The sequence below is a fragment of the Halichoerus grypus genome, chromosome 2, assembly GCF_964656455.1.
Source record: "Halichoerus grypus chromosome 2, mHalGry1.hap1.1, whole genome shotgun sequence".
NCBI classification, from domain to species: Eukaryota; Metazoa; Chordata; class Mammalia; order Carnivora; family Phocidae; genus Halichoerus; species Halichoerus grypus.
The window spans coordinates 201,316,685-201,334,485 of NC_135713.1; the positions used below are offsets into that span (position 1 = coordinate 201,316,685).

The 17,801-nt window shown below is 53.2% G+C and overlaps 1 long non-coding RNA gene across 7 annotated transcripts in view; it reads right to left on the bottom strand.

Moving 5' to 3' along the window:
- The window catches only part of LOC118530356 (uncharacterized), a 161,134-nt gene that overhangs the window by 27,095 nt on the left and 116,238 nt on the right, over nucleotides 1-17,801 (bottom strand). For all 7 annotated transcript variants that reach the window (XR_013445183.1, XR_004914593.2, XR_013445184.1 and 4 more), the window contains exon 2: nucleotides 8,784-8,851. This is a non-coding gene — a long non-coding RNA (uncharacterized LOC118530356). The remainder of the gene's footprint in view (nucleotides 1-8,783; nucleotides 8,852-17,801) is intronic.

The window sequence follows — 17,801 nt, forward strand, 5'->3', positions numbered from 1 at the left end:
GAGGGGCAGAGGGAGAGGGAGAGAGAGAATCTCAAGTAGGCTCCATACCCAGCGCCTGAGCCCAATGAGGGACTTGAATGACTCTGAGATCATGACCTGAGCCAAAAATCAAGAGTTGGATGCTTAACCGACTGAGCCACCCAGGCACCTTACATTTGTGTTGTTTTAAACCACCCAGTTGGTGGTGACGTGTTACAGCAGCCCCCCGAAACTAGGACGGATATGGATCAAGTTCTTGCTACCCGGATGGTCTTCAGAGCCTTTCACAGCAAAAGAAGAAACATGAGAAACATCAAAGAACTGTTCAACCATAACTATGCCATGGGTCCTACAATGAAATACTATACAACCATGAAAACACTGAAATGTTATTTTTTAAAAAAATAAGGGATGGATATATAACCGAGTATGGATCCTGAATATTTTCCTTGCCTTTTATAAAATTTTCTAACCCTAAGCACCTTATAACTACCCCTGTCATCCTATAAGTCACAATTTGGCAGAGAGAGTCCAAGAATCCAGGGTCAGCACCTTTCTGGATTGTGAAGACTGTCCCCTGGCAGAAGGGCTCTGCTCCACACACACCTCAGCCTGGCATCACGGCCCTCCACCCACGGGCCAACGGGCCTGCAGACTCTCGCCCCTAACATACGAACCAGTCCTGTTTCCTTACACGCAGTCTGGTCCCCTGGACCCCTCACCTCAAGCCTGTTCCCCTAACCCGCCGCAGAGCACGTTCTCGTCTGCCTCATACTCTTCTGCCGAGGCTGCCCTAACAAATGGCCACAATCTGGTGGCAAAAAGCAACAGACACTTCTGTTCTCCTAGTTCAGGAGGACAGAAGTCCAAAATCAGGGTGTGGGCAGGGCTGGTTCCTTCCAGAGGCCAGGAGGGGTACCCATTCCAGGGGTATGTCCCAGCGGCTACTGCTGGCTGCTAGCTGTCCTTGGCCTGTGGACCCCTCCCTCCATTTCTGTTCCCATCTGGAGATCCCCATCCTCTCTGTGTCTCTCTGTTCCCACCCCCCCAGGACTTGTCAGTGCGTCCTTCATGAATCGTATCTACAGAGACCCTATTTGCAAACACACGGTCACGTCTGAGGTTCTGGGTGGCTGTGACTTCTGGGGGACGCTCTTCGATGCACTGCAGATGGCCTGCAGCGACACTCTCTCCTTCAGCTTCCTTTACTTCAGGTCTCAGCAACTCCACAAGGTCTTCTTGGATTCTTCCCGGTCCCTTCTGGAAGGACCTGGAGGCAGCCGGAGTCTCCTGAAAGGACGAGGGCGGGTGGCCTCAGGAGAGATGGAATTCTCCACCATGCAAGGGTTCCCACAGAGGACACCTCTCCAGAAAGACTCAGAGGAGATCCTGGGCTGGACGGGAGATGGAAGGAGATGGTCAGGGAGAGTCTGGCTTTGCGAGAGCAAGGACGGAACCCAAGCCACTTGGCACGGTGCTGGGCAAGGAGCAGGCACTCACCAGATGTTTACTGCCCCACCAGAGAGGCCCCCGCAAACCTCAGCGTTCCTCCTTTCAATGAATGCGTGGAACGTTTGGGAACAAAACAAAGATTCTGACGAATTGTATATTCAACGACTATCTGTGGAGCGCCTCCACAATGAACCGCACTACGAGATACAATCCAACACAACTATATGCCTCCTTCTTCTTTCATGGTAAGACGGTGACAGACCACATGGCCAGAGACACCTAAATCAGCACCTCCATGACTATGTAGACTGAGACTCAGCACCCCCAGAGTTTCTATATGGGCAGGTGGCAGGTTCCTCAGGAAACCCTAAGAGATAAGGCCCTTCCTTGCTCCTTCTCAGCCCACTGGGGAAGGGAGAGAAGGCAGAGGAACGTTCTCTGCTGCAGCCAAGGGCAGGCTCTCCGTTCCTGCTGCAGACCAGACAAAGCACACCTACCAGGTGGTGACTTATCAGCTGTGGGAGGCCCACGAAGCTCTTAAGCCCCAGGTGGGTGCCTGGAAAGCCACCCTCCCAGGGGAGCACAGACCTCGGGCCCTGCTTGGCTGCTAATCACCATAAGCACCACGGTGCCTCACCCCCGAGCTGGGTGGCCCTTAGCCACTCCCAAAGCCTCGCCATATGGCTCAGTGATCTCAGCTGGCCTCACACAGACCCTGGCAAGTAAGCAGGACAAGTGATGTTATTCTTCCCACTTTACAGATGGGGAAACCGCCTGAGGGTTCGAGGACTTGCTCGGGGCCACCCAGGGAGTATGTGTCCCAGGCGGTAGCCCAGGGCGCTCTGTCAGTAGTCCGGGAAGGCAAATGGCATCCCCACCGCCCCAGTGCGGCCCACGAGTACTTCAGGGCTTTACACGGGAGACAACAAATATCAGGGGGTGGCTCTTCCCTCTGGGTGCTGGGCTGCTTTTTTGGGACCCTGGGGAGCATGACTTCCTAAAACTCCCACCTCTTCCTATTCAATCCACCTTCCTCCTCCTGCTTGATGGCTGGAAGTAGAAGGGCAGGGACCGCCAGGGGCAGGCAGGACTTGGGTCTGGGCTGGGCCTCTCCCAAGAGCGGCGAAGCATGCCTTTTGGGATCCGGAAGGAGAAGCTCTTGTGTACATGTATACTTTTCCAGGCATGGAGAAAGAGACCCGAAGGCCTAAGCTCGGCTCTTGAGCTTTGCCGACCTGCCCCACAGAGGTTCTCAAAGCCGGCCCTCTGTTTCACCAAGCTGTCTCAAGCAGCCCTGGGAAGTGGCTGGATGACTTCAGGGCAGGGAAGAGCGAGAAGAACACTACCCTCTTCTGGGGCCACGGGTCAGCAGGGCTGCTGAGTGAATGACCCTCGGGTCAGGCCTCCAGGGGAGGAGGCAGGGTTCCTTGGCTGGGGCCCCTGGCATGAGGAGCCCGCACCACCCAAAGGCATTCACGGCAGAGCTGGTGGAGGCCCAGGAACCAGGACTCTGTAGGCGGCACCTGGAGGGCAGGGGAGGGCAGGCAGGGCCAGCCCCATCCACAGGCCACTCCGCCTAGAATGCCCGGGTTCAGGCTGGCTCCTGGGACCTAATCTTCCAGCCAAGGCTTCCCCTTACCAAACCATTTCTCGGTGCCCTTCCTCGTCCCGTGTGGAGTTTTGTGTCATCCTCAAAGCACCTGGGGAGACAAGGTACAACCCAGAGCTGCATGGGCTCCTCCGCCTTCGAGTTCAGGCCGGAGAGGCGCCCTAAGAAGGTGAGGGGCTGGCGTGCAGGCTGCGGAAAGCCCAGCTGCCTCCAATCTAGGCCAGCGTCCGGTTCCCATGACACCCTTACCGGCAGCATTAATAACTAACCACGTCCCAGACAGGTGCTGACGGCCTGGCCTTAGGAGTTCTCGTTCAGGGTTGACAGTGAGTCACTTCCCTTTTGTAGTTTGCTAGCAGACTGAGTCACCCTGAGGCCGAGCCTTCCACACAAGTTCTCACACCTGGGCCAAGTCACATTCGTGCCCATGCCTTCGACCCCCTACTCTCCGGTCAGCTGGGCCCTGCAAAGCCGACCCTCATGGCCGAGGCCACACAGCATCCCCCGTGACCCAGTGTCTGCCCTGCCCCCGCCCCACCCACTCCCTCTGCAGGGACAGTGACAGGGGCCCGAGGAGTCTGGAGAGATGTCTGAGGGAGGGTTGCCTGACAGGTGGTCCCCTGGGCCCGATGTTGGGTTAGGTCTCTGTCGCCCTGGACCTTCACCCCAAAGAGCGCCCTCATATCTTCCCACCCCTCCGCTGGCAAACAAGGGAAGACTGGACATGGAAAGTTCTAGATGAGGAGCCAAGGGACAAAACTGTGAAGCCATGTTAGCTCCATCACTCTGGGGAAGGACAGAGGCTGTGGGGTGATAAACTGAGTCCCATGACTGTCCACGTGCTCTCTGCGTGCTCTGTCAGGTGGGAGGCAGGCCTGGCCTGGCAGGGCCAGGACCAGGTTCCATGTGCTCTGGAGACACATATTAAATAAAAAATCCTCACCTGGGAGAACAAACCATCAGGGAACCCTTCCTTCCCCCACTCTTGTATGGTATTTTCCTACAAGAAGGTTTCTTATTCAAAAGAGAAAGAGAGAGAGAAAAAAAAAAATACAAAAAATTTTTAAAAAAGAAGCAAAAAAAGAAAACACAAAACAAAACAAAAAACAAACCCCAAAACCTCACTGAAATAGTTTGGGGATTTTACTCTTTTTTAATTCTCAGAAAGTCCCTCCCACTACCTGGTTTCTAAAACAGACCATAAACACAGATGACATCAGGCTGGACAGTGCTGGGCGTCTCGCCGCCAGGGGCGCCCGGCAGGTGTGAGACTGACAGGTTGAGAAGAGATGACACTATTTCAATCATCAGAAGATGAAAACCAAGGGGGAGGGGGGAAGGACAGGAGAGGCCACGCACCTGGGTGTGGCGGGAAACCTGACAACACCCCGCCCGCCGGTGGCCTTTCGGGTGAACCCCTCTTGTCTCCATGGCGTGACAGGGTGCTCCCTGGGGGCGGGCGGCCGCGCATCCCCCACCTCCCAGGTATCCAAGTGCGGCCCATCCACGGGGCTCCGAAAGCACGGCTGCAGCGCTGGGCGCCCCACGGAGCCCCCCGGGACTTTCCAAACTGCATCTGGAAATCGGCTTTGGCAGCAGCAGCGTGATGCACACTCGCAGGCCGTGAGGGGCTTTCTCCTCTACACACGTCCTGCACATCGTGTCCGGGGACGCGGCCGGCCAAGCTGCGTCCCCAGTGCCGAGGGGACAGATGCCAGAGGGGAGAGAGGCTCCACCCCCGGTGGCTGGCTCGGGGAGACCAAGTGAGTCATCGGGCCTGAGCGGTGACCATGATGTCCCAGGGTGAAGTGGGAGGCCTGGGGACGGAGCCCGCTGCACAGACGCGAGCCACGGTGACTCACATTTGGACCCCGAGGGGAAGTTCCATCTGCGAGTCCTCTGGATGGCTCTCGTCCCCTGGGGTGAGGTCATCCCCACTGCTGCTCAGAACCGGGACTTGCTTCTTTCTCCCAGAGCCCCGGCGTTCCACTCTCAATTATGGTTATGGCAGAAATCCTCATCTCAGCCACAGCACCTCTCCCTACGCACCCCCCCACCCCGCACACACAGGACGGATGGACCCGAGCGGAGAGCGTCCTCCCTGCGTGTCAGGCTTTCTCATCTGTAAGAAAAAAAAAAAGTTCTTCCTCCTGATGATGTCACACAGGAGCCTCGGGGGCCAAGAGGCAGTGGCTGTTACAGGGCTTTAAAAGGAAGTGCACTAAATCAGCGCCAGTGGGTACCACCGTGTCGTTACTGCTTCGGACTCTGGCCATGTGGGTCTCCATCTTGCCCCACGTCCCCGGGGGCCATGGGTCTGGAAGTAGAGGAGAACACGGCCATGGGTAGACAGTGTCCCCAGCAGAGTCGGTGCCCAGGAGCTCGGATGAGTCGTTCAGAAATACCCATACACGCTGCTAAGGGTTTACTGGGGTTTATTGGGGAGGAGGAGGTCCCGGCGTCCGTCCTCAGCTGGTTCCTCCGCCATATGCACGGTGACAGAGAAGTCCCCCGAGACAGGCGTGAGGCGTGTGCCCTTACGGGCTTAAGTTTTCGGTGCACTTAAGATCACAGGACATTAGCTAACCACCACCAAGACCAGGTCCTCATGGAAGCATTCTGAGAAAGACACATTGTGTTAGGCGTGAGCTCAGGAGCACGCTGAGCCGGCCCCACCTGGATGGTCACGGCGACCACAGGACAGGAAGGACAAACGGCGAATGAGGACATTCCTGCAACTGTCAGCGGAGGAGGAAGATGAGGCGAAGGCAAGGGAAACAGGGAGAGCCTCCCCCTGCCCCCAAGAGGGCTGTGCGGAGACCACGAGGGACGGCCTCGAGCTGCAGCTCTGAGGGCAGCCTGCTCCCCCCACTGCCCTCTCCACAACTAGAACGGGACAACGAGGGCCTCTGGTCTCCCTCCTCCCATAACTTCCCCCCATTCCCTTCTGTTTCCCCTTTCCCTTCTCTTCCTTGCTGCTGATCCCACAGCGGGCCCGTCTGACGCCTGGTAGCTCTGCAGGCAGAGAGAGCGGAGACGGACCCTCATGGGAAGCCACCACCCCGGTGTAAGAGGCCATCCTAAATTAGGCAATCACAGCTGTTGAGAATCAGCCCCTGAGGAACGGCCTGGAAGCTTCTCTGCTCATCCCCACTGTAAATGCCATTCCGTTGTCACATACATGGGATCGGGCCGGACAGGAACAAGCACCTCAATGCCCCCTCCGTGCGTGCCATCGCCCCTCCACTGCTCTGCCCCTCTCGGTCTCCATACCAGCCCCTAGGAAGTGCGACCACAGCACGCTTGTCTCAGAACCCTGCTGTGGCTCCCAGGTCCCTCAGTGGGAAAGCCTGACGCCCCCCCACCCCGCCCCCCAGGCTCTCCCTGACCTGGGCCTCATTCCAACCCCACCGCTGCTCCTGTCCTCAGCCTGAATGTCACCGTTCCCACTGCAGAACACTCTTCCCCAACGTGTTCACGGGCTGGCTCCTTCAAGCCTGTGCTCAGGGGTCACCTCCTCAGTGAGGTGCCTGCCCTGTTCAACACTGCAACCTGCCCTCCCGTCCCTGCCGTGCGCACTTGGCCTGCCTTTCCTGCCCCCAGGTCTGCTCTTCTGCACAACACTATCACCTTATGTGTGAGATAATTAACATATTTACTATTCTGCTGTTCATCATCTACCCTCCCCCACACTAGAAGGCCAGTCCCACGACAGCAGGATGGTGTTCTCTGCCTAGAACAGTCTTGGCACACGGTGGGCCTCCCATAACGCTCTGTTAGGCCATTCCCAAGGGTGCAAGGGGCCCTGGATCTTAGGGAATGACCTGCTATTCAGGCTGAGGTCACCTGCGGAGGGAAGGCAGAGGGCGGGCTAAGGCGGAGGGTGTTGTGTTCACAAAGGCAGTGCTCACAATCGGCCTGGAAATTCCCCTGCAGTCACTCAGTCACACCCCCGCCCCAACTCACACACGGCCTGCCAGTTACCCAAACACACACAGCCGCTAAGGAACCCCTTCACCAACCGACTCCTCCCCAGGCCCGCCCTCCCACCTGAGACCCACACCATCATCTGAGCACCTCGTCTCTGCAGAAAACATGCAGGAAGAGAGGGACGGGGTAGAAGTAACACCCAAGTAACAGAAAACAGGCCCCAGTCCACCCCCAGCGCTGTCAAGGCACCAGCGGGGGAGGAGAACGGAAGCTGGTGTTCCAGCTGAAGGAGCGTCCAGCGCCCTGGGTGGGCCCCTGTGCTTGTGGGGTTTTGAGGAGGTGAGATGGCAACATGGGAACAACCCGGGGGTGAGTACGGAGGCAGGGGTGGAAATACTCCAGGTTTGGGGGGGAGGATATAAAGCAGGTCAGTTTGGCTATGAGGATCCAAATTTGGGTAGGAAGTGGTAGCAATTAAGATTAAGTGTCCGGTGAGAATCGGTTGCCGGGATAACCAGTAGAGAACTATGACAAGGTTGCTTTTCGGTTTTGTTTTGCCTTTTTTTTTTTTTTTTTTTTTTAATCAGAAAGTGGCATGATGAATACTGGGTTTAAGAAAGAAGTTTAGAGGGCGCCTGGGTGGCTCAGTCGTTGAGCGTCTGCCTTCGGCTCAGGTCGTGATCCCAGGGTCCTGGGATCGAGCCCCGCATCGGGCTCCCTGCTCCGCGGGAAGCCTGCTTCTCCCTCTCCCACTCCCCCTGCTTGTGTTCCCTCTCTAGCTGTCTCTCTCTCTGTCAAATAAATAAATAAAATCTAAAAAAAAAAAAGAAGTTTAGAGAAGACACAGGTAGGATCGTTTTGGGAAAGAAAGGCTGGAAATCCAAAGGTCGGAGCCCCTCGTGAGGATCCCAGCTTGTGCTACCAAAGTCAAGATCAACAGGGTGGCTGGGAGAAGGGAGGGGAAGGATCAAATCCGAAAACTGCCAGGGAGCAATTGCCAGGATTTAGTGTCCTAGAGGATGGAGGAGTTAACACCATTGGACATCTTCCTTCTGCCTGATCCATGCGGAGTAAGATACATAAGGAAGGGAAGAGATAGGGCATCTGTCATGGTCTAGACTTTTACTGGTATTCATTGTATTATCTCATGTAACTCACGACCTCCCCTGAGGACAAGGTATCAGCATCACTATCTTCTAGGTGAGGAAACAGAGGCTTAATAATCCACCCAAGATCCTATCCAGAGCTAATGAAGAAAAAACAAAAAACAAAAACCCCGCTGACATTAACTCGTCCTTAACCCATCCCAGGCACTATGCCGGGCAAGTCACCCTGAATCCTCTCATCTCATGCCACGACATGGCAGGGATGGCTCTTTCATTGTCCCCATTTTACAGATGGGAAAACCGAGGGCTAGGGAAGTGAAGGTCAGCAGCCTAGAGAAGGAGGCAGTGATAGAAGGCAACCCCAGGTGAGGAAGCGTTCCTCTGCTTCCTCATCTGTAGGTTGGGTATGACATGCTCACCTGCTGGTGAGGTGAGAACGAGTTTACCCAGGTAGACGCGGTGAGAACCCAGCCCACCTGGAATTCACTGCAATGACTGTTAGTATTTATTGACCTGTGTCTCTGGACCTTCTCCGACAGCTAACTGCAAGGCTCCTGCCTGCCAATCAGCCCTCTGGGCTCGCACGCGGGTGCGGGTGCAGTAGGGACGTCTGGGAAAGGGAGGTTTGCTGCAGACGGAATAAAAACCCCCAGAGCGACCCGAGCAGCAGGGGTGTGACTCCTCTCTGATTACCGCCCGCCACTCACCTTCTTTCTTATCCTTCTTTCTTGGCTTGGAGCACCTCCCCAGGTCAGCCTCACACCTCTGATTTCACCTAGAAAAAGAAGGGAGAGTTATACCCAGAAAGAACATAGTAAAATTCATCTTCAAACTTAAAATACAGAGGGAGCAGTCTCTGAATGCCAGCCAACCTCCCAACAACATAGGAGTTTAATAACTGTTTAGTCTTTAATATAGAATAAAACTGCATTCATTCTGAATCAAGACAAAAATCCATTTCCTCTGTTCGTCACAGACATGGCAAACGGGAAGGATACTTTCAAAGAAATACAGGTGATCATCCTAATACCCAGACCTACAAGAAAATGAAATGAATATTACATTGGATAGCAATCTTTTTCCAAGCTAAAACAAATTTACAGTGGACCTTTACCAAAAATAATAATAATAATAATAATCTATTGCCACAGTCCTGAGTTGTACTGTTTTGGGGGGCCCTTTTACATGACACTTTTCTGAATTTTTTTATGTTCTGACCTCATGGCACATCTGAACTCATGACATGGGATAGCACATGAGGAACATCTAGCTCTGTGCCCGGTCCCTATCTTTACTAGCCATATTTTCATTTACTCCTTTGTAAGTTTCTGGAGTGCAAGGCCATTGCGTGTCATCCCTATAATTCCTAAGCAAATGTGCAAGGTTACCAGCAGAGTTGCTGCTGCTGCTAAAATAGATATTTAATCTTTAAATCCGACCTCTGTCCAACTTGATTCAGACACCAGGAAGAGTAGTATTTCAAAAGGTGTTTAAGATAATAGCCCCATTCTAAGCTTCCCCATCATTAGGCTCAAAGAAATCACTCTAGACCCCTAGGTTGGCAAATGAAAACAGAGAAGAAAGAAAAAAGGGGAAAAATAATACCATCAGATTTGAAACAGAAAACTTGTAACCTTCACTCACAAGGGAGAGGATTGTTTGGGTGGTGTTTTGTTCTTTCGCTGGATGCACACATACATACATCATCTTGGGGCTTGGATCACTCCCGTGGTTTCTAGAGTTACAGAGGACAGGGTCCAGGCTGGTACTCTGTGGCCAACCCCAGCAACCAATGCCTACCACCAGGGCAGCATCCCCTGTGCCCCAGAAACCGCCCCCCTAACCTGCGGACACACGTCTGCTGGGACAGCTTCTTCCACCATGCCCACCAACTTATCCCAAGACCAACCTCAAATGCAACGTGGGGCTCTTGACTACAGGGCAAGGAACTCAAGCATTTTAGCTCCGATGCACCATGCAACACCCGAGACCTAACTAGATGCCTTGCCCGTACTAGAAAATTCATCAAAAAGAAGCAAGCAAAACCACAACACACCCTCCAACTCAAAGTCGGGCAGCAGAATGGATTCTTGCTCCTGTTACTGCTTTATATAACGCCACCCTCATGCCCAACCCACGTTCAGTTTGTTAGGTGGGGAGCATCCCATAACCTCCTTCAAGCTAAAGCCTAGAGGAATGGAAATGATTCCAGGTTACCCTTCCAGGGGAGATAGGAAATTTAATACGACTCAGTCTAAGCTCAGCCAGCCCCAAGACATTTCAATCCAACCAAGGTAGGAGCAGACCTTGGGGAGTGGGGAAGTGGGAAACTTAAACCCTATGGTAGGGGGGACAAGATTTGGAGGGGAGAAAGGGATCTCATAGTCCAGGTTCCCAGACTTGGCTACCTGCTGAAACCACTGTCCCCTCCCCCCAGGCAGCTGGAAAATCATCCTAAAGCCCAGGTCCCACTCCCAGTGGTTTCTGATTGGCATAAACTCAGGTCTGAGCATTGGGTTAAAAAAAAAAAAAAAAAATTAAGCTACCCAGGTAAGCCTAATATGCATCAAAATGGAAGGATCATCTGGAGATTGTTAAAATTCAAATTCAATGGGTTTGAGGTGGCAGCCTGAGATCCTGCATTTCTAATAAGCTCCTGGGTAAACCCAACACTGGTGGTCCACAGAACACACTCTGGGTAGCCAGGGCTTAGCAGGGATACCCCCAAACACCCGCCTTATGTCCCCTTCCCCAGAAACCTCAGGCAAACGGACGCCACCCCACCCTTCCTACCCTCCCCACCGCCTGTCCAGTAGGCCCCGAGACCCGCCCAGCTGACTTCCGGAGTGCCAGATGGGGAGAGACATCACTCACATCCCAAGAGACAGCTGCCCCCCCCCGCCCTTAATCCAGTTCTCGGCAATCCAACCCCCAGCCTGAAACAGACTCTAATAAGATAAACACGGCGATCAACAGAACGGTTTGTTTCTGCGCTGTTCCTTAAAATGAGCGGGGCTCTTCCCCTTTGTTTTTTGTGTCCACAGGCCTATCCAGGGCAGGCAGGCTGCAGGGCCTCCGGGAAGCCGGGGGGGACCGTGGAGGCAGCCTCCCCCTGTCCACGGCACACTGGCTCAGCATCCGCCACGCGGAGCCCTGCACACCCACCCCGCTGCCTTTCTGTCCTCGGGGTGGACCACGGCAGGACCCGGAGTGGATGGCACTCCCTCGGAACAGGCTAATGGCAGCAGGCCACGCCTGGCACCAGACCTCTGAGGGAGGCCAGAGCTTGCCACGGGCTGCCCACAGCTGGCCCCCAAAGGTCCCTCCTTTCCATCTGTACCCCCCACCCCAACTAGTTCCTTCTGGGTACCTCCAGGGATGCTTTGAGCCGAACACCACCTAGTGGTTCTTGGCCCAACCACCTCCAGCCAAGATGGAAGGGGGCTGGTCCTCCAGGATCCCTCCGACTGAGGAACAAAAGGCCCAGCAGGTGCGGCCACAAGAAGACACTGGCCTGGAAGGCGTCCAGTCCCACCCCAGCCCACCGCCTCTCCAGAAAGCGCACCGCCTAGGCTGTCAGTCATGCAGACAACAGAAGGCCACGCACTGCCGCAGAGGGAGGGTAGGCCAGGGGAGGGCAGGCCACACGGGCGAGCTCAGACACGGGCTTTTAACACTCTGTAAGTGAGCGGCCCCTCTTTGGCCAAAAGACGGGTTGCAGGTTGGGAGAACTCTTGGACCTTCTGAACGGGTCCGACGTCAGAGGGGAGTGACTGCCACAGAGCAGGTCAAGTAGCTGGCAGGAAGCCAAACCACTGGGTCCCATTTCGAGGCACGTACCTAAGGCTGATGCCCACTGAGCGCAGAGGGCAGCGCCCAGGACCCCCATCCGCGAAAATGTTCTAATTTCTTATAAAATTAGAAGGAATAAAACGAATATAATATGACTGCCTATATAACAACAAATCTATCCTTACACCACTGCAATCATAAAATGTCATTTTTAATTTTTTTTTTTTTAAATGTTGGAAGGGGCTCATGAAGACAAAAGTGCCTAAGGTCACGAGCATCTAATCCAGCTCGGAGTTTGACTTCCTTCCAACCTCCGAACTCGCCACCCTTTACGCGGACCCTTTGTTGAAGGCCCTTGGCAATCCTCAACCCCACTGCTCTTTCCCGGAGCCCCCCGCCCCAGCCCTAAGTGCCTCCCAGCGACGCTCCCCTGACTCCGTCCCCAGCTCGTCTGTTGCATGCAGGTGCGCTGGGCCCGCCTGGGACCAGGCAGACACCCCAGCTCCCACCCCCGCTGTGTGGAAGCGGCTCAGCCTGGCAGGTAAACCCAGCACCTCCGAAGTCCAAACACACGCTCAGCCCCCTGCAGCGTAAACACCGAGCACACATCACACCCAGGCCTATAAAAGATAATTACACAATCTGATCTGGCAAATGAGGCCCATGGAACCGTCTAATTCGTACAATGAATTCAAGGGTTGTATCGGCAGGAAAAATTAACCTGGATCTTTAATGGGATATGCCCCCAGGTCAGGATTAGGGTTTATTTATCTTTTTTAATTTTCTTGCTGAGGAAGGGTGGTAAGACGTTCTCTGCTGCCCACCTTGTTCTCCTCCCCACCCCATCCCGGTCTGGCTTTCAGATGGGTCAGCTGCCCACTGGTCTTGCCCACAAACTAACTCACTCCAGCTAAAATCAAACAGAGCCCCAACCAGAAGAGATAGATAGATAGATAGATAGACAGTTATTTTTTCACAAAAGAAAAGTTGGGACATCCCAAACTCAAATCAAGGGCTTTATTAATTGGCACTAATTCAGTACAAGTAAACAAAAGGACTGACATGCCCAGATGGCAATTTACCTCCTAATTATTCTGGCCCAACTGTGAAATGCGTACTTGGAGAACACTCATATATGCATATTTCCCTAAATACACCGTCTCTCTCTCTCTCTCCCCCTCCCTCCATCTCCCTCCCACCTCCCCTCCAAGGAGTCTCTCGAGACGAGATGCCTATTAACAGGAGTCGGTGCCCATCTCCTTAGCTCATAAACAGCTAGAACACCAAAGAACTGTTACTGGAATGTTAGGACAAGTAGACACTGAGTGAGGATTATCCTTCATCTCACCAAAATGAGTACTGTGGCAAGGCAGCTGGCTTTTCCCTCTCTTTCCTAGTGTACCTTCCTGGGGCTTTCCCCTGGGGAAAAAAAATTTCCCTACCTACCTGGACTCCTAAGTCAGCACCGCCACTGACAGATGAAGCTCCGGTCAATCCAGGGGGATTTAGCACTCACACCTTCGTGGCTACTGCAAAGCGAGGTCTGTCTAAGGAATGAGGCGGTAAGTACACAGGCCAAGGAGTACTCCGTGCAGCGTGATCTACCCATGAAATTATCTCTATGTGCCTCTCTAGGAGACTGACCTGGCTCTCCTGAGCCTACACGTGGAGCCTACGGTACTTTTGCTCTTTAATCAAAGTGGCACGGGAATGTATCGTACATGGGCAACCTCACCTCAAAAATATACGTATGGGTGAGCGTGTGTGTGTGTGTGCACGTGGCTATGCACATATGTGTGTGGTCCAGGACAGTGACTTTATGGGAAAGCCAACCGGTTCTAAACAACAGTCTTTGACTTGAAACAACAGAAATCTTGTTTCCTTGCTCCTAATCCATAAGGATCCCAGGTGACCCAGTTGAATGAGGAGGAAAGGGGCACTGGAATGTGCCAACTTATTGTCAGCTGGATTATAATCTTTGTAAAGAGTTCTAGCCAAATCTCAGCTTCTGATTCCAAAAAGGTTGAGGCAAGTATACACTTTCTGGAAGGAGATAAACATCCATCCCATGCCGATTATATTAAGGAGTCTTGGAGGAGGGACCAAAGCAGCAAAGGAAAGTGTCCCTCTTCCTGAACAGGGAATACACTGACACGGGCTTCATTCTGCAAAACTGCCCCCATTCCAGGCATGGGCAATGAGCACAGAGGACGGACAAGGGGATGTCAAGGATCCAGCAGAAATGCTGCAAATGGATGACACAGAGTCTTGGTAAATAAGCAAAATGATGTCACACACTTATGGGCCCTAGAGTCAGAGAGTCTAAGACTAAAATCCTAGCTTGGCCACCAACTAGCTGGGTCAGCCTGGATCCCCTCCTGGGTATCCACTTTCCCACCTGAACAATGGGAGCCGCAGTAGTGACCATTCTTTGTCACTAGTAAGCCTTCCACAACTGTTAGCCATGACCATTCCTGTTACTTCTAATTGAGGATGGAAAATGGGATTATGCTTGTCTGTATTTCACACATTGGGTATTGGTACTAAACTAAGCCACGCGTTCAACTGCGTAGCATGTTTCCTAGTAAGGAACTGGTAAGTGTTAACTGCTAGCAACGTAAAAATAAATAGATTACAGAATTGCATAGTTTACAAAAATGAACTTGGAAGGAGAAGGCAAAAGGTTAACCACTGTCATTTCTGGGTAGCAAGTGTATGGGCAATTTGTTTTATTTCGACATGTCTAAAGTGAATAGGCATTGTTTGGTGAAGGGTAAAAAAAAAAGCCTTGGTATTTAAAAAGGTAATACAAATCAAATGGACATCCATCGTCTTAAATTAGAAATAAAACTATACATGCAATTTTAAAAAAAGAACAGTCAGAATAGAAGTTGCAGGATTGCTTGTGAAATCAGGAATAGATATGGCAAGCTTGTCCCCAAGTTGCAGTTCGAGGTGAGATCCAGCAGGGGTGCACCTGGGACCTCCTGTGTGATCCACAGACCAGGGGTGAGTCGCACGCCAGGTGGCAAGTGTGGGTGATTTCGGAGGCAGCCATAGATTTCACTGACTGGAGAGCAGCACTTTCCACTGAAGGATGCAGTCCATGCTGGCTTGGACTGTAAACTTGACCAAGAATCCTAACCCAGCTGACACGCTGCAGGCCAGAGGGTTAACAGACCTGCTCCGTGGCATTTTCCAAATACCTGTGCCCTCATACACAGAGGGCTCTGATGACACCAGCCGCTTTGGTGCAGGACCTGCGGCTCTGTGCACTTCCCGGAGCCTGTTACATAACCCCTGGCTGGAAACAGAGGCCAAGCTCCATGGAGACAGCCGAGGCCACGCCAGAAATAAGGGGCCTGCTGCTCTGTGACAGTGTGGGACGGGGAGAGTGGATTTGAGCCTGAGAACCAGGATCCTCATGGGCCTTAGTTTGGGTGTCCAGGCTCAGGGAGCTCCCCCCCTCCTCTTCCTCCTGGGTCCAGTATTAGGGGGACCCCAAGGCTCCAACCTCAGCCCAGCTGAACGTCCATCCTCTCCCCTGGTCCTTGAAGATTCCCCAAATCCCTGCCCCTGTCCTTTCTCCTAAACCCCAGGGTGCAACCTGCCTGCAGGGCAGGCTGACCACTGATTCCCAAAGAAAAATTCTCCACATCCAGTGGTAACTCCTTCTTTCCCCCTCAACCAGGCTCCCCTCAGCACCTTCCCATTTCAGTGATTTTAACTTACTCTCTCAGTTACCCACATGGACAATATCCCCCCAAATCACATGAATCACTACCTCTGGTCAGTTCTGCTAATGTGGTTCCATGATCCATCTTCTCTTACGTCCCCACAACCATGACCACAGCTGAGGCTCTTGTTAACCTCTGGTCCAAAATGTCCACATAATAAAAATGTCATTTGCTGAGTACTTACTGTGTCCCAGCCCTTTACATGCTCTCCCTTACTTAATTCCCTCACCTTGTGCCACGTCTCACCCTGTTATCTATCCCTCCACACACTAGCTCTATTTCTGGGCTGAAAAGCTTCACACTCTTTGGTGCCTCGGGGCCTTTGCACTTACTGTTTCCTAAGCCGGAAACACTTTAACTTCCAGAGCCTTGGCTCAGACTGCACTTTCTTAGAGAGGCCATCCATGATGACCCTATGACACGGGCCACCCAAGCAGTATGAGCCACCCTACTCTTCACAGCACTTGACCTCATCTGAAATGATCGCATGTGTTTATTTAATTTTAGTTTGTGTCTCTGCGTGCGGAGAACGTATCTGGTTCTCCACTGTATGATTAGCATCCATTGTAGAATGCAGCCCTCTTTCGGTTAAACAAACGAGTGAATGTTAGTATCCCTATGTGGAAGATGAGGTCATTGACCTACAGAAAGATTTAAAACTAGCTCAAGGTCACAAGGCTAGTAAATAGTTGAGTCCACATTTGTACCAAGCTCCTCTGGCTCCAGGGGTAAAACTGGCAGCGCCCTTGCTATTCTGCCTTCTGTTGCAGCTACAAACCCCCATCCCCCCTTTCAGCTTGCCTGATCCAGCCCCTTCTGTATTGCTCCCCCAGGTTATCCTTCTAAATATCGGTTACGTCTAACTCTGCTCGACAGTCGTCAGGAGCTCCCTACTGTCTTCTATGCACAGACCAAACCCACCGGCCTGAAATCAGAGGCCTTCGGTGCTCTGTCCCCTTCCCCAGACTTGTTTGTAGGACTTCTCCACTGTTATCGAATCTTCGCTCCCCACACCTGCAAGGCCTCCCTCCCTCTGCCCCTCCCTAACCCTTCCCTCTAGGCCCGGCCCAGGTACCGCCTCCTACGAGAAGCCACTTAACTCTCCAGCCCTCGGTGGTGGCTGGCCCTTGAGCCGCAGCGTTACTGCTCGTACCCCCTGCCCCCATGGGCACCAAACATGAGGACAGATGGGAGAGGTTACCTATCTTTTCTCCCCTGCAAGGAGATCTTAAATTCCTTTAGGGTGGGCATATGCCTCCTGTGTGTGGCTCCCCAGAGCCCCGTAGAGCGTACAAAACCTTCATGAGAGGAACCGTGGTGCCAACCCCGGCCCGCGGTGCTCCACACAGGTGGGTGGCTGGCCGCGACAATGGCAAAGCTCTCTCCTGACTGCCGAGCCAGAGCGGCTGGCCTTGCTGCTCTGGGAGGCCCTCGGACTCCTCAAGTCTTTCCCAACAACCCACCTCCCCCTGGAGCAGTAGTGCCACTCTGACCTCTCTCCTGGGTCTTCCCTGAGCAGAGTCTCTACCAGGAGCCTAAAGACAGAGCCCAACCTACTGTGCGGAAGGAAGGAAGGAAGGGAGGGAGGGAGGGAGGGAGGGAGGGAGGGAGGGAGGAAGGAAGGAAGGAAGGAAGGAAGGAAGGGAGGGAGGGAGGGAGGGAGGGAGGGAGGAAGGAAGGAAGGAAGGAAGGAAGGAAGGAAGGGAGGGAGGGAGGGAGGGAGGAAGGAAGGGAGGGAGAGAGGGAAGGAAGGAAGGAAGGAAGCAAGGGAGGGAGGGAGGGAGGGAGGAAGGGAGGGAGGGAGGGAGGGAGGGAGGGAGGGAGGAAGGAAGGAAGGAAGGGAGGAAGGAAGGAAGGAAGGGAGAGAGGGAAGGAGGGAGAGGGAAAGAGACAAAAAGAAAGAGAGAGAGAGAAAGAAAAAGAAAGGAAGGAAGGAAGGAAGGAAGGAAGGAAGGAAGGAAGGAAGGAAGGAAGAAAGAAAGAAAGAAAGAAAGAAAGAAAGAAAGAAAGAAAGAAAGAAAGAAAGAAAAGAAAGGAAAGAAAGGAAAGAAAGAAAGAAAAGTTAGTTTACAAGCCCATCAGGTTTTCTTTTGAAAAACCACATCTTTGCGCCTGGGGACCCTGCCTACGGTGTCAGTAACCCCTCCTGGGCCGGAGCATCACGGTGGAGCGTCCCTGGGCAGGGATCGGGATGTG